We start from the raw sequence: 12,851 nt of genomic DNA, 5'->3' as shown, positions 1-12,851 counted from the left end.
TGCACCTCAAACTGCCTGCTATAAATTTCCCTCGGATGTCCCATTGTCAACTCCAAATCAAAATGTCCAAAACGGAACTCATCATCTCCTCATCCCCACCCCCAATCCACCCCTTCTTATAATTTCCCTTCTATAATTTCTGTGCCTTCCAGTCATTCTGACTGGATACTGGAAAGTCATCTTTCAGGTCAGTCTCATCAACATTCCTCAGCTTCTTTCATCCATCCCAAACACCATAATTTAGATCTTTCTCCCTTCTCATCTGGACTATATTAATTATAACCTCTCAATCAATCTCCCTGCTTCGACTCTCTCCAATCTTACCTTCACAAAACTGCCAAAATAATCTTCCTAAGGCACAGCTAATGTTCAATAGCTCCCTACTATCTTTGGGATTTAAAAACCAAACTTCTTTATATTTAAAGCTCTCTATAATCTGGCTGCAAATAATCTTTCCAGCCTCATTATCCATTATTCCCCTTTCAGTATTCTATTTGTTGATATAATGTGTTTTGATGCAACTGATACTTTCCAACAGACACCCCACTAGCACCCTCCCCCTTCTCCCTGTTAAGCACATTCTCCCCAAATGGTTAAGGAAAACTGCTTGATAATGTGATGATAGTATAGGCCACTGTGTACATTGAGAGATTCTCATTATCAACCAAAAGGCAGGCAAGCAGGCAGGCAGGCAGGAAGGAAGGAGTAAGGGAGAGAGGGAGGGATAAAAGGAGGGAGGGAAGGAGGGAAGGAAAGGAGGAAGGGAGGAAGGGAGGAAGGGAAGGAGAAAGGAAGGAAGGGAGGAAGGGATGAAGGAAGGAAGGAAGGAAGAGAGAGGGAGGGAAGGAGGGAAGGAAGGAAGGAAGGAAGGAAGGAAGGAAGGAAGGAAGGAAGGAAGGAAGGAAGGAAGGAAGGAAGGAAAGAAGGAAGGAAGGAAGGAAGGAAAGAAGGAAGGAAAGAAGGAAGGAAGGAAAGAAAGAAAAAAGGAAGGAAGGAAGGAAGGAAGGAAAGAAAGAAAGAAGGGAGAGAGAGGGAGGGAAGGAAGGAAGGAAGGAAGGAAGGAAGGAAGGAAGGAAGGAAGGAAGGAAGGAAAGAAGGGAGAGAGGGAGGGAGGAGAGAAGGAAGGAAGGAAGGAAGGAAGGGAGAGAGGGAGGGAAGGAGAGAAGGAAGGAAGGAAGGAAGGAAGGAAGGAAGGAAGGAAGGAAGGAAGGAAGGAAGGAAGGAAGGAAGGAAGGAAGGGAGAGAGGGAGGGAAGGAGAGAAGGAAGGAAGGAAGGAAGGAAGGAAGGAAGGAAGGAAGGAAGGAAGGAAGGAAGGAAGGAAGGAAGGAAGAGAGGGAGGGAAGGAGAGAAGGAAGGAAGGAAGGAAGGAAGGAAGGAAGGAAGGAAGGAAGGAAGGAAGGAAGGAAGGAAGGAAGGAAGGAAGGAAGGAAGGAAAGAAGGAGAAGAAGAAAGAAAGAAGGAAGGATTTGTGCTATAACTTTCACTGAATGGTCCCAGTGTTTTCTGTTGTTTTAAACCTGAACTTTATTGCAGTCAGTGTCAGCTTGATTTAGGTGGTTGGAGTCTCTTGGTATATTGTTCTTTGTCTTGGTATTCTTTACCTAGTGTCACTTCATACAGATTCTTCCAGGCTCCTTGAAATTTTTCATATTCATCATTCCTTATGGTGGAGGAATATTATATCACATTCATATAGCAGTTTGTTTAGCCTTTCCCCGAGTCACCCACACATGCTTTGTCTGCAGCCTTTTTATTGCAACAAATAAGGGTGCTCTCTATTTTTTGTACATGTGCATCTTTTCTTATGGCAATAATAATAATAGCTAACATTTATTTAGTGCCAACTACATGCCAACACTGTAGTAAGTCCTAAAAGAAAAGAAAAAAAGAAGAGTTCAGGAAAAAGAATGTAATGGGAAGAAATGGAAAGGGAAGGAAAGAAAAGGGGGAAGGCAAGGGAAGGAAACAGAAGGAGGAAGAGAAGGAATGGAAGGAAGGGAAAGAGGAAAGGAGGGGAAGCAAGGGAAGAGAGAGGGGAAGGAAGAGAAGGGAGAAGGGAAAGAAGGGAAGGATATGGGAAGGAATTAGGAGGAATAAGAAGGGAGAGATAGGAAGGGAAGGAGAAATAACCTGAATTAATAGTCTGGTAGAGTAAACAGAGCATTGGATTGTAGTCAATGGAACTAAGTTTGAGTCTTAACTATCAATTCTATCTGTGAGACTTTGGGCAGGTCACACTCTCTTTCCTCTCCAACTCAGCATTTGTAAAATTAGAGAACTGGATCAGACTCTTATCTGTAAGATTTCTAGTAGCTTTGATGTTGTTACAGTTCTTTGTTCTAAGTTCTAGAAGAGGACAAGATACATGGGGGGGGGGGAAATGTCTTGATTTGCAATCAAATTAGATTTAAATAAGGCAGGGCTGTGTAGTCACCAGCCTCATACTCTCTTCCGGGGTCATCTAAGTTCAATGGCAAGACACAAGGTAGGACAACAGGAGTTGGCTCCATTCAGTGGAAGACCTTGACCTTTTAAAACTTAGGGTCTTTCCTAGGTCTCAGTTTACCTGAGGTAATACCCATTCTGTGATTTCAACTACACTTAGGGTGTTTGTAATTACTTCTACTATAGAAAATGTAATCACATGGAAGAAAATGGAATCTTTTTTGTGACTCCACAGAGTCCAACTGAGACCAACTCAGAAGGATTGCCAAGGATTATTACTTGTTTCAGTTCTGAAGTTCTGGGATACTGATGCTTAATGATTCTAAGCAATTTCCTTCCACATATGAAAAATGGACATGATCATACTTGTCCTACCTAATTCAGAAGATTGTTTGTAACAAAAAGACTTTTTGGACCTTAAAGCCTTTTAAGATCATCAGTCCATAGAATTAGGAATAAGTCTTAGATCATTTAGTTCAATGCCCTCATTTTTGCAAAAGAGGAAATTGAGTCCTGGGGAGACTAAATTACTTTATCAAGATCACACAAGTAATATGTAGTAGAGGCAAAAGTAGAACTTTGGTTCTACTTTTGGCTCCCATTGCTGTGTTTATTTTAGTACCAGGCCCTATAGGGCAGAAAATTGTAGCAGCCACTTGCTGAAAAATGTGTCTTCCACATTTTGTTATGGACCAATGATGCTGGAGCCTTTCTCCTGAAACCCTACTTTTTCCTCATTACCCCAAATGCTTGCATTTTTCCTGTTCAGAACGTTTCCTTTTTTATTCCCTTTCTATTTTGTTTGTTTGCATCTTGTCTCTAAGCTACTTGAGGGTAGAGTCTAGTTTTTTTTGGCCTTTATTTTAATCCTCAGCATTTAGCTAAGAGTCTTGCACATGCTAGGTACTTGGTAAATATTTATTGATTTATTCCTTTTCCTCAAAGGTTTTAATTCTTTTTCTATCCCCCTCCCCCACCCCAATCACTTAGCCTTTCTCTCATTTTCTCCCCAGGATTCATCTTGCTCTGGCTGTCTTGAGCTCTGGCCAACTCTGGAGTCCTCTTCACTGGAAGCCCTAGCACACATCTAAACTGTAGTTTTTCTTGGGTGATCTCACCCCACCCCAGCTCTGCCTGGACCCTCTCAGCAGCAGCACCCTGAGGGAGTGCTGGAGCCTCTGCACCTAGCTAAGAGAAAGACAAGAAACACGGTAGGTTCTGCTTTTTAAAAAAAATTATCTTTATTCTTCCAATTCCTTTGGTCTTTATGGATTCATCTGGCCAGGAAACACAAGACATTTTAGCTTATTGGAAGGGAACTTGTGTTTAGAGTCACAGAATTTAGGTTCAAATTCTGATTTTCCTGGATATTAGCCATGTAGCATAGGGCAAATCACCTTGAGGACTTTTTAAAGTCATATATTTTCTCATCAGTGAATTGAGGGTATTGTACCAGATGATTTAAAAACTCCTCCAGCTCCAGATCCAATGCCTCTAAGGACTCAGGCACTCTGGATTCAAATACAAGTAGGCCTCTCTGGACACAATACCCATCAAGCTGTAGGAGACTTATCCTATTCTTGTCCTTTCTTATATATCAGGCAACTAAGTGGCTCAATCAATAGAGTACAAGACTGAGAAATCCTGGGTTCAAGTCCCACCTCAGTGCTGACTTGCTATGTAACCCTGAACAAATCATTTCACTCTCTGTACTTTACTTACCTCATCTGTAAAATGTAGATAACTGATATCTCTCAAGATTACTATAAAAATCCAACAAGATTTAGATGTATTTTTGTACATACATACACACACACACACACACACACACACACACACACAATGTTAAAAAAGTCTTAAAGTGCTCTATCATCATCATCATCACCATCAACATTGTTATCATTACTATTCTTGGCTCTGCCACTAACATGCTGTGTGACTTTGGGCAAGTCATTAAACAGTTCTTTGAGAGCAAAAACTGTGTTTTTGCCTTTCTTTGTATTTCCAGCATCTGGCACATGTGTTTAATAAATGCTTATTGACTAAATGACTGGTTTCCTTTGTAATGAGGGAGTTTAACAAAATGATCTTCAAGTTTCCTCCTAGCTCAAAAATTCTCTATTCTTTATTGCCAAGTTTCTTCTAGCTCTGGCATTCTGGGTTCTAAAGCCCCTTCCAGTTTTAATCATCTAAAACTATGCCCTCCCCAGCTTTCATATTTAATGTTCTAGGATTTTTCTCCATATTCTGACATCCCAGGTTCTAAGGGCCCTTCCAACCCTGACATTTTTTGGTTTGGCAAATATCTGGTGAGTGTCTTTCTTCCCACTATGGAGATGGGAAGCAGGGATTTAAGGCTCATTTGTTCCAGAATCCCAGCAGGGCACAGGCTCCAGGGGTCCTAGGTAGAGAGAAGGATATGGGGAGGATCTGAAGAAAGAACAAGGAAAGGGAGAAGTTTCATGCTATGACAATGTGTCATTGTTCCAGAATCCCAGCAGGGCACAGACTCCAGGGGTCCTAGGTAGAGAGAAGAAGATGGGGAGAATCTGAAGAAGGAACAAGGAAAGGGAGAAGTTTCATGCTATGACAGTGTGTCATTGTTCCAGAATCCCAGCTGGGGACAGGCTCCAGGGGTCCTAGACAGAGAGAAGGAGATGGGGAGAATCTAAAGAAGGAATAAGGAAAGGGAGAAATTTCATGCTATGACAGTGTGTCATTGTTCCAGAATCCCAGCTGGGGACATACTCCAGGGGTCCTAGGTAGAGAGAAGGAGATAGAAGAGGATCTGAAGAAGGAACAAGGAAAGGGAAAAGTTTAATGCAATCACAGCATATCACTGTTGTCTTCCCCAGCCCAGACCTGGCACTTGGAGGCTTGAAATCAGTGGTATTTGATCAAGCTGCTGGAGGTTGAGTGGATGTTAATTGCTCTAAAAATCAGCAGGGGGAGATAATGGTTTATTTGCTACATCCAGAATTCTGACTTCTCTGAGAAGCCAGCCCTGGACCGGAGATAGCTAGATGGGGCTCTTTGGCTGTGCATCCTTTCATTCAGCCACCCCAACTTCTCTGAAGTTCTCTCTGTGCATATGAGTGGGCTTACTATGCCCATTCAACAAATGAGTAAACTGAGGCCATAAAAATGAAGGGGAATGAAGATTAGAACTTGGGGCTTCTGACTCTCAAAAAATTTTGGCAACAGGTTGCCTCCTATAATCATGTTCATCCAGGATTAGGGAGAGGGGTATTATGTGGGGCAAGAAGGAGGGCAAGATCCTGCTTCTGCTGCTGACTAGCCTCTGAGCTTTCCTCCAGGCTCTAGACCCAGGATGAGGGCGGTAATGGCGGCATGTGAAATTGATCACTAGGATACATCCTGGACCATTTCAGTAGCATCCCCTCTCTCCCTCTCCTCCCTGAGGTAGAGGTTGGAGTCACTGAAATCCCAATCAATCAATGCATTTACAGAGCATCAAAAAGTCAATCTCATGATGTCCAAGGTGGGGGAGATCTCTCTGAGAACAACTAGTCATCTGAAAAGGGTCAGGATGTTCAATGGTAAGTGAGCTTTGAGTCCACTGAGTCACAAGCATCATTTTACCGTCAAAAAAATCAGGCTCTCTTGGCTACATTAGGAGATATCCTGGGTCCAGAGTCAGAAAAGTAAGCAGCTCACTGCTTCATACCATAAGCATTCGTTATGATCAATCCCATACTCCATAGTTTAGGTCAAATATCAACAAGCTGCAGAGAATCTAGATGATGGGAAGAGGACTAAGGCTGTGCCCTCTGAGGACTGGCTGAAGATACTCAGTCTGATAACAGTTTCATATCCACACTCGCTTCCGAGCACTAAAGAGATAAAGATGAAAAAATAGTCCCTGTCCTTGGGGGACTTACAATCTAAGAACTCCCCAAGCATGGCACTTTTTCTCCTCTTCAGACTTTATGGAAATATGGCGTGAATACAAATAAGTTAATGAACAAGTTGTCTGGGTCATGGAAAGGGCAGCACTAGAGGGAGCCTTGGAGCGTTAGACTCGGTGTCAAGAATCCCTGAGTTTAAATCTCCCCTTATCTCTTCTTGTTCTGTAATTTGGGGAAAGTAATTTTAACTACTCAGTTTCCCCATCTGTTAAACACCTCTTTGCCAGGGTTATTGAGAGTATCAAATGAGATAATACTTGTGGCGCACTTTGTAAATCTTAAAGTGCCAAATAAATGCTAAAGAAAAAAAGAAATGAAATACTCTGGGGAAATTAAAGGGGGAGAGAGGAGGAAAAGAGGGTTCTCTGACCAAGAAGTGAGCATTAGTGTTGGGGGGTAGCGTGGGGTGAGGGGATGATAACAAGACAGGCCTAAACCACTGTTGTTATTTAAGAGCAACTCAATTAAATGGATTATAGGATCATAGATCTGTGGTTGGAAGGATGTTGAATGATTATCTAGTCCGGGGATTCTTAACCCTCTAGTGTCATGGAGCCTTTTTGTCAGTTGATGTCTATGGGCTCTCTTTCAGGAGAATGTGCTTAAATGTATCAAGTAAAATGCATGGGATTGCAAAGGAACCCAAGTAGACTGAAATATAGTTTTCAGAATATATTTAAAAATATAAAAAAAGAGATTACAGATTCTCAGGTTAAGAACTCTGAGATCCAGAACTGAAAAGGACCTTTGAGGGCATCCGTTCCAATCCCCTTCATTTTCCAGATGCCCAGAGAGGTGAGTAACTTACAGAGGGTCCCACTGAGTAAGAGATTCCCATAACTGCTTCTGCCAAGCTGAGTCCCAGAGAGGGAAAGTACCCTGCCCAGCATCAAAGAGGGAGACACAAAGTGAGAGAGCCAAGAGGGACCCTACCTCCTTTGATTTCAAATTCAGCACTTATTCATTGTTCCACTTTGGTGGTCCCCAGACACGCGCTGCCCCGGGGCTTCTGAGTAACGGTGTGTTTTCCTTGGGTTTCTGCCTCCCTCATACCCACTGTCCCCACAAGAGAAGACCTTCTGGTAATTGTGCAAGATAAGCAGGGTCACGAGGCTGAGGGACCCTGGTGATTCCAAGCCTTGGCAGTCAAAGCGAACCATTAGTAGGGCTCCCTCAGGGTGAGGCTGTCTTTTCACTTGCCCATGCTGTTCTATTTCATCTTAATCCTTGTGAGCCTCCCGGGGGCAGCCTCCCAGAGAGGAGATCCGGTCCACTCACCTGCTTAATCCTGGACTCTTGATCTAGCCCCCACTCCCTGGCACTGGAGGCAAATTGTAAAGTGAGAGGATTAGTGTCTGGGAAAGGAACAAAGGCTGCAGGAGGCAGGGAGAGAAGGTCAGGCTCCAGCTTTCCACCTATTTCAGCAGCTCTGCAATGAAGCCAGGGAAAGTACTTCAAAATCCTGAGACCCCCATATTCCAGGATGCAGACCGGACAGAGGAAAGCTGGGAGAGCCAGGAAGGAAGGAGTTGGAGACCCCACTCTGAAGTGTCCAAGAATCCCTTTAGGATATATATGGAGAGAGAGAGAGAGAGAGAGAGAGAGAGAGAGAGAGAGAGAGAGAGAGAGAGAGAGAGAGAAACAGAGAGAGACAGAGACATAGAGAGGCAGAGACAGAGAGACAGAGACAGAGAGACAGAGACAGAGCCAGAAAGAATATATATGCATAGTGTGTATATATGTCATACATCAAAATATTTGATATATCACACACACACACACACACACACACACACACACACACACTCAGCAGCAGTAGCCCAAAGCTCTCTTGAGAAGCAGGGAATATCTTGTTCCCATGGATCCTCCCCCTTCCATCATCCTTGAGGTCTTTCTCTGTCACACTTTATGGTCAGTGAGAATGGGGACCATGATCCCCCCCATTCAAATTAGAAACTCTGGATGCAGGTGCCTTCTTCACCAGATGAGGGACTTCCTTGGGGCAGGGATAGTGATTTTGCCCTCAAATGAAGACCCTCCTAAGAAGAGAGATTGCATCTTCCTCTCTCAGATTAGGGCTCCCAGAGCATAAAAAGCATATTATCGCCTTCAAAATGGGGATTTTCTCAGGGATCATAGGATCAATAAGTAGTGCCCCACACTACCTTGTGTGCTGGAGATAAAGAAGCTGAAAATGAGACAGTTCACGCTCTCAAGGATCTTACAGTCTATCAATAAATACAGTTTATGCATATATGTGTGTATTTATATTATGTATACACATAATATTAAGGCAAGCAAGGTTTTTTTGTTTTTGTTTTTTGACATTTGGGGTCAAGTGACTTGCCCAGGATCACATAGCTAGGAAGCGTTAAGTGTCCAAGGCAGGATTTGAAGTTAGATCCTCCTGACTGGAGGTCCAGCACTCTATCCACTGCGCCATATAAATATTTAGACCTCAGCTATCATCAATATAGGGAGCTCTACCAGTGCAGATGGACTTTTTCTCTGTTACTTATAGATATGTCTGGAGCAGTGAGAGGTTCTCATTTGCCTGTACCATGCAATTAATATATGTCAGAGGCAGAAATTTAACCCAACTCTCAATGACTCCAAAGCCCACTCTTGATTACATCACACTGCTTCTCTTCACATACAAAATAAATGCAGGTTAATTTTTGGTGAGGCTTGGCCAGTGGGATTATCAGAAAATGTCACATATGGAAGTTGGTATTTTGACTTAACTTTGAAGGCAACTCAAGCTTCTAAGAAGCAAAGGTCAGGTGGGATTTAATGTTGAAAGGGATCTTATAGAATCTCTAAACCAGGGAATCTAAATCTTTTTTTCTTCAACAGTCTGGGAAAATCTATAGGCCCTTTTGTAGAATCAGGTTTTTAAGTTCACAAAATAACACACATAGGATTACAAAGAAGACCATCTGATTAAAATATAGTTATCATGCTATTTAAAAAACACAAGTTTGTGATGAACTCTGAATGAAGATTGAAGAATGCCTTTTTTACTTCATTTTTATTGTTTTATTTTGTTGGCGTTTTCTTTCCATTTCAATATAAAAATATCCAGAAGGCAGACATCATTCCCTTCCCCACCTCCTAGCTAAGGAGCTCCTGAAGGTAGAGCTTTGTCTTCCCCATCAGCATCTCTAGGAGAAAGAGTCCACGGAGTCCAGCTGTATCGGGCCTTTGTCAGGCCAGGGTATATGCAGGTAGAGAGAAAGGATTGTTAGAAAGAACAGGATCAGGCTTCTCTGTACTGATCCCCAAACAACCAAGAATTCCTCTTCCTTTGCCCACTGTCTGGGAGGAGTCTGGAGCCCAACCTGGTATGTCTTAGTGGATGGGTGTTGGTGGATTTTGGGTGGGTTGGGGTTTATTTTTCTCTTACCTCCTACTTCAATTAGTCACTGCCTTCTGCTTGGCAGCCTAATGTCTCCATCCCACTCAGCTCCCTGAGCCCAGGCTGTCCATTGAGGAAGCTCCAATAGAGCAAACAGAGATATACCCAACCTCCCACAAAGTTCCGTGGTCCTGCCAGATCCTTGGGTGGAAATTTCCTCCTCTGCCTTTTCCAATCTCAATATATATTTCCTTCCATCTTTGGGCTTCCGGGTGCCTCCTCTGACAGCAATCCCTTTTCATGATAGACTTGTATTCACCTGTTCTTGAGGAAAGAGATCTGAACTAGGAGCCAGAAGAGCTAACCTTTACGCCTATCGCTTCCACTAATGAACTATGGGACTTCCTGCAAGCCATTTCTCTGAAGGCTTCAATTTCTTTTTTCTGTAAAATAGGAGAACTGTGTTAGATAATATCTAAAGTCCCTTCCACTTCTAAGGGTCCTAGAAGCTCCCTCTCAACTCTTCAGTGGCTCTTCCCTTTTCTTATGTGTCAAGTTTGAGTCATTGTTCACCCTGATCTTCCTAAAATACCATTTTAGTCAGTCATCTTCCTGATCAGGAACTGCTATATGAGGAAAACTTTCCAGCAATGGGAATTCTCAAAGGAGAATGGGCTGTCTCTATATGTTCCTCATTGATGCAAGTGCCCCAAACTGAATACAATACTTCAGATTGGGCTTGACCAGGACGGAATCAAGTGACACCCTCATCTTCCTCACCCTATGCCAATGAGGTTCTCAATCCTATGTTTCTTTTTTAAATTTTTTATATTAAGTTTATTTATTTATAGTGTAAGACAATTGGGGTTAAGTGACTTGCCCAGTGTCACACAGCTAGGAAGGATTAAGTGTCTGGGGTCACATTTGAACTCAGGTCCTCCTGACTCTAGAGCTAGTGTTCCATCCACTGTACCATCTAGCTGCCCAATCCTACGTTTCTTAGTGAAACCCCGTTTGAATTAGCCTTTTGACTAGCATATGGCATCATGACTCACATTGACCTTTCAGTTGACTAAAACCCTAGATTTTTTTTTTCAAACAAAGTACTATCTGGCCATGTTTTCCATCTTGGAAGTTGATTTTTTAAACTCAAGTGTAAGATTTTACACCTACCCCCTTTTCAATTTATTACTTAGAAGAATCAGTCCAATATTTAAGTCTTTTGAGATCTTTTTGGATTCTGACTCTGTTATCCAAGACAGGAGTTCTTGCTTCCATCCTGCAAATTTGATATTCTCTTGCTATCTTTAACTTAAGCCAAGTCTTATCGACCAGTCAAACAACCCTGCCAAAAAGAGATGAAATGAGTCTGGCAAATCTTTTCTTTATGAAGCCATGCTGGTTCTTTGAGACCATCATTTCTTTCCTAAGTGTTCACCAACAATCAGTTTAATAATACCATTTGCATTCCCCCTCCTCCACCAATGGCCCTTAAGAGGAGAATAGCATGAATGGTGAGAAGCCTGGAGATCTTGCCAAAATGGATTGAATGAGCTGAGCATTTTTAGCCTGAAGGAGAGAAAATGTAAGATTTTATGTCTACAATTATATGACTGGGGTACCATACAGAAGAGAGTGGTAGACTCATTCCACTTGGCCCTAGAGGAAAGAACTGGGAACAATGGAAGGAAGGTAAAAAGCAACAAATTAAAGCCTGGTGTCAGGGGGAAAAAACTTACTAAAAACGAGAGCTATCCAAAAGAAGAATATGTTCTTTTGGGAGGTAGTGTTGCCCATCACTGGAGGTCTTGAAGTGGAGTCTAGGAAAGTACTCTTTAGAGTTGGATGCCAAGATGTCTTCCAACTCCAAGGTTCTCTGATTCCGAACCTTTATTCCAATGTCATAGACATTGGGCTAGGGAGAGGCTGAAGAGCTGAGTGAGGCTAACATGGAATGATCGTTTCTTTTAATTTGGGGGTTATGTTAATGCAACAGGACATTCAAACATAGAAAAAAACAGAGAATGGAGTCTCAAATATGTTGTTCCAAATCTCGTCACTAGAATAAGGGGAGGTGGACTAGTCATAAGCCATCCTCCTCAAGGCATGAAGTCATTTTGTGAACTTATTCTGACTTTAAAGAGATCTGGAAAAGTCCTGGGCATTTCTCCCTTCCTCATTCAATCAGGGGGGTTGTTCAGACTTCAAATAAACGAAAGGCTTTGCAGAAGAAGTGAATTCCCTAAGAGATCACTGAATGGAGAATAAGATGCCCTTCACCTATAAGAAAACTCATTGCCAAGATCAACCCTTGAGTCTCTTTCAGAGTCAGAGATTGATCCTGAGTTGGACAATAACTTATTAGGAATGTACTAGAGGAGGTTTCACTCAGATAGAAGTTGTACTAGATCAGGCCTTCTTAAACTTTTCCCATTCATGACCCTTTTTCAGCTGAGAAGCTTTTACATGAAACCATCTCAGATCTGAACTAAGGTGTTTCTGCATTTGTGCAGTGCAAAGTGTGAATGTTCTGTGTTCAGAACCAAGGCTGCAATAAAGTTATGTGAAGCTACAGGGGCAAACACTGCCAGAAATGCCTTGGATTCCTTATGCATTTGATTTTTAATTAATTTTTGGTTGTTGCCTTGAGAAACCTTTTACTTTTGCCAAATTTTTCATGGTCTCCACATTCAGTTACATGACCCGAAATGAGATCACAACCCAGTTTAAGAAACTTTGTACTAGATGACTAAAGACTCCTTTTGCTCCCAAATTCTGTGATTCTATGGCATTGATGATCAATTCACAAATATTTGTTAAGCATCTACTATGTGCCAGCCACTGTGTTAGGAGGAGGAGATATTAAAAGTTGGGGAGGGGATGGGGAAGGAATAGCCCTTGCCCTCAATTATATGCTAACAGACAATGTATATGGTTACATATCAAATACATTTAAAAAAACAGAAACAAGGTAATCTAGAGGAGGGGGACAGACCTTAACACTTGGAGATTGGGGGAGACACAGAAATAATGTTATGTTGAAGATGTCATTTGAATCTTGAAGGAAAGAAGGGATATGGGGGGTGGAGATGAAGGGGGTGTTACACAGAAATGGGTA

The 12,851-nt window shown here is 42.3% G+C and overlaps 1 long non-coding RNA gene across 1 annotated transcript in view; it reads left to right on the top strand.

The window, feature by feature from the left end:
- The window catches only part of LOC141558787 (uncharacterized), a 354,651-nt gene that overhangs the window by 309,152 nt on the left and 32,648 nt on the right, over positions 1 to 12,851 (top strand). Inside the window, exon 5 of the long non-coding RNA XR_012487143.1 lies at positions 3,460 to 3,657. This is a non-coding gene — a long non-coding RNA (uncharacterized LOC141558787). The remainder of the gene's footprint in view (positions 1 to 3,459; positions 3,658 to 12,851) is intronic.

The sequence above is a fragment of the Sminthopsis crassicaudata genome, chromosome 2 (genome assembly GCF_048593235.1).
Source record: "Sminthopsis crassicaudata isolate SCR6 chromosome 2, ASM4859323v1, whole genome shotgun sequence".
NCBI lineage: Eukaryota > Metazoa > Chordata > Mammalia > Dasyuromorphia > Dasyuridae > Sminthopsis > Sminthopsis crassicaudata.
Note: the sequence above shows the minus strand (reverse complement) of the source record. Positions and strands in the feature narration are given on the sequence as shown.